Below are 3,986 nucleotides of genomic sequence, written 5' to 3' on the forward strand. Positions count from 1 at the left end.
ACTCCTGTTCACACTTGACGCGCAAACCCACACACACATCTCCGACGCCCAGTTGTTGCTAATCGATCAGTTTCGTCTTGGGCACTGTATGGTAGTCGCGGTCGCGCTCCCCCAGTCCAAGTCATCGGGGGGATCAGAGTAAATACAACAGCAGGCTTATAGCTCGCTCACATGTCAACTTTGTCTGTGGAGAAGATTTTTCTTTGAGAATCTATGCTGAGGAGATTTTAGGTTCTGGTATGACTTGAACTCCTCCAGGTCACATACCCATCTAGCTTTAGCCAGCTCGTATGCTTGTGCGATGCCACTTACATGCTAAATGAGAAAGGCATATCTACACTAGTGAATGGTATTCTGTTTTGAAACGTACATATTATATCTTTTTTACCGAAGTCAAACATTACAAAATTATATACAAGAAGATCAGCATTTGTAAGACCAAATATGATTCTCTCTCTCTCTCTCTCTCTCTCTCTCTCTCTCTCTCTCTCTCTCTCTCTCAAGCTCCGATGATGGTTCACAATGACAATGGTCGGATGTGTTATGCTTGTCACATACCAAAAAAACACGTGATAACGGGCCAAACTTTGCTAAATTTAGGGGGCAGAGAATTATAGTTTGAAAAGTTAAGTAAACATTTATAGGTTGTTTGTAGGTGTAGCATTATTGGCAATATAATGTTACGTCTCTGTGGGCACTGCACGCCTTGTCCAATAATTATCACATTACACAACGCAGGTGAGCCGGGGCGTGGGCACGGCATAGAGCCGTGTGGAGCGTGACGCGGTGAGGCCAAAAATGTCGCCCATGTCAAGCTCTGTTGGCTTCATGCCGTTCGGCAGCTTCCAGTTGAAACCATGCACCAGCTGCGCGACGGCGAACTCAACCGCATGTTGGCCGAGCCCCTGCGCAGGGCATGAGCGTCTGCCAGACCCAAACGGCAAGAACTCGTAGCAGCTTCCCTTGAGGTCTAGCCCGGTGGCCTCGCCCTCACCGGCCATGAACCGTGCTGGTCGAAATGTGTCGGCATCCTTCCAGGCCCCGCAGTCGCGGTTGATCGCCCACGCATTGACCAACACGCGGGAACCTCTCGGTACGAAGTAGCCGCCAACAATACAGTCCTTGGCGGCCTCGTGGAGGAGCACCGGGATGGGCGGGTGCATGCGAAGCGCCTCCTTGACGACGCACATGAGGAAAGGGAGCTTGTCGAGGTCGGATTCTTCAACAGCCCGATCGAGCCCCACCACATCGGCAAGTTCCTGCTGCAGCCGCCCGAGCTCGTCTGGGCTACGCATCATCTCTGCCATCGCCCACTCGGTTGTGGACCCCACCGTCTCCGGTCCACCAAATAGCATGTCCTATATGCCGTACAAAGATAGCCACGTCACCACAGTAGTAGGAAAAAATATTCCTTTTCTTTTAGGAAGTCATATACCAGTACAATGATAAAACCAAACAAATGGAACTCTTTTTAAATATGTGTGGAATTTCTTCTTTTTGTGGGTGTGGAAATTCTTTTTAGCATTTCATATTATGGATAGACGCTAGCTATCTTAAAAATTGTACTCCCTCGGTTCCAAAATACATGTCCTGCTTTTAGTTTATTATTAGTATTATTAGTACGAGCAATGCTACACATACATATTTCTACAGGAGTTTACATGATTGATTTGATGTGGCAGTTTTTGATTGGGTGTAAGGGGAGGACATGGGCCCATCCCCATAAAAATGGAGGGTGTGTGTGTGTGGGGGGGGGGGTGTTATGAGTCTGTAACAGCCTTTAAAGTCCCGTGTAGCATTTTTGTATTAGTACTCCGTCGCAAAAAAAAAAGCATTAGTAGTACTCAGTAATAAAAAAAGTACCAACTGAAGTTCGTGAGATTGTGTGAACAGAGATAGTATACCAGTACAGCAAATTACTCGCGTACCATGATCATAGCTTTGACATTATCCCGCGTGAAGCGGAGAGCGTCCTCTCTGCGCTTGCCGCTGACTGGGTTCGCGTCAGCAAGGAAGGCGAGCAGGCCATCTACCAAGTCGGCGTCGGGGTCTGCCGGGTTCTTGCCCCTCCTCATGTGCTCGTCCACGATCTTGTCGATGAACCTGTCGAGAGCGCCGCGCGCCGTGCTGAGCCGGCGGTCGAAGCCACGACGGCCCACCCAGGCGAGCCACGGGAAGAAGTCACCGATGTGGAACAATCCCAGGAGCCTCGAGAACTCCTGGAGGATGGCGACGAACTCGATGAGCCCGTCGTCGTCGCGGGTGCTGAAGGCCGCGCGAAGATGACGCTGACGGTGAGGTTGAAGATGAGCTCGCCGAGGTTGACGGCCTCGCCGCTGCGCCGGCCGACCTCGCGGGCCAGCGCCCCGTACCCTTGGCGCACGGCGACCCACGTCTCGGCGCGCCGGCGGCTGAAGATCCTGGTGACGCAGAGCTTGCGCATCTGGCGCCAGTAGGCGCCGTTGTGCGCGAACGCCATGTCGGAGCGGCCGTAGGTGAGGTAGACCACGGCGATGGTCGCCGGGCGGTTCGCGAAGGCGCCGTCCTGCGCGTGCAGCACCTCGCGCGCGTACTCGGGCGTCGACACCGCGAACACGTGGAGCCAGCCGAAGCGGACGTGCAGCAGCCCGCCGAACTGCTTCGCTAACGCGGCTAGGCCGCGGTGGGTCAGCTGGTCCACCAGCGCCATGTTGCCGATCACCGGCAGCGGTTTGGGGCCCGGAGGAAACGGCGCTCTACCCAGCCGCCGCCTCTGCATGGCTACGAACGCCAGCGAGGCGAGGAACAGCCACATCAGTGGATCCCCGACGAGTTCCATGGCGATCTTTGCAAAGGTCGCCATTGACAATACTCACGATCGAGCACGATCTATCACTGCCTAGCTTCAAACAAGAAACTCCGCTGTTATCCGCGTGGATGCATGTGGCCTTTATATATAGGAGTACTACCGTAGTTGAAAAACAGTAGCGCGTCACACCGCATGATAGCAATTGCAAACGAGGCCGACTATTTTTTTTTTCTTTTTTCTTCTTCTTGCGGGTGAAGTGTTCCTTTGTTTTATTCCACTTGCACGCCCACGCATCACACGTGAACTAGCATTAGTGTTTCTGTTTTCGCATCAAATAATTAATACTACCACCGGATGGGTTTTCACAATGCTTTACTTGATTTTTATGTTTGACTCTAATTATCGAGAAAAATATCAACATGCACGCTATCAAGTCAATTTCACTAGATCCAACGTAAAATATTATTCTCATGCTGTATTTACGCAAAGTACCTATTGAAAATAATATTTTTATTGATAAACCTGAAGAACCTTAAATTGGATATTTCCGTGCTTGGGAGCCTTAGCCTCGCATGAGCCTGGACCAAGAATAATCAACAGATACTTTTGTGGATTTCATAAAAATAACCTAAGTGAGATATGTTGAAACATCTAAATCCGTGACTTTTCAAAACAAAATAACAATGTAATTTATACTCCCTCCGTTCCTAAATATTTGTCTTTCTAGAGATTTCAACAAGTGACTACATACGGAGCAGAATGAGTGAATCTGCATTCTAAAATATGTCTATATACATCCGTATGTGGTCACTTGTTGAAATCTCTAAAAAGACAAATATTTAGAAACGAAGGGAGTAATTCATAAAAGAAAGCGCATGATATATGTTTGATGCCTTAGATCAGTAGCCGAGGGCTCTTTTATGGGTGGAGTTTTTTTTTTTTTTGAGCTGTTTGGATGGGGTTGTTAGGATTTTTTTTTAAATGGAGTTGGTGCTACGGGGGACGGTATAACTATATATATGTCCAGTCAGCAATATATAGCTTATGTAGTGCTCCCAATAGTTGGGGATTTCAAGCTAAGCGCCTTCAATTAGTAAGGTATAACACAACAGTGTATTGGGGATTTCTAGCTAGGCACCTTCAATTAGTAAGCTGACACAAGCAGTGTATGTTAATTCTTTTATAACACGTGAACGTG

The 3,986-nt window shown here is 48.8% G+C and overlaps 1 pseudogene; it reads right to left on the reverse strand.

Moving 5' to 3' along the window:
• Positions 1-604: 604 nt before the first annotated feature.
• Positions 605-2,887, reverse strand: LOC123057709 (cytochrome P450 84A1-like; annotated as a pseudogene).
• Between the last annotated feature and the right edge of the window lie 1,099 nt (positions 2,888-3,986).

This window comes from Triticum aestivum, chromosome 3A (assembly GCF_018294505.1).
Source record: "Triticum aestivum cultivar Chinese Spring chromosome 3A, IWGSC CS RefSeq v2.1, whole genome shotgun sequence".
Classification (NCBI taxonomy): Eukaryota; Viridiplantae; Streptophyta; class Magnoliopsida; order Poales; family Poaceae; genus Triticum; species Triticum aestivum.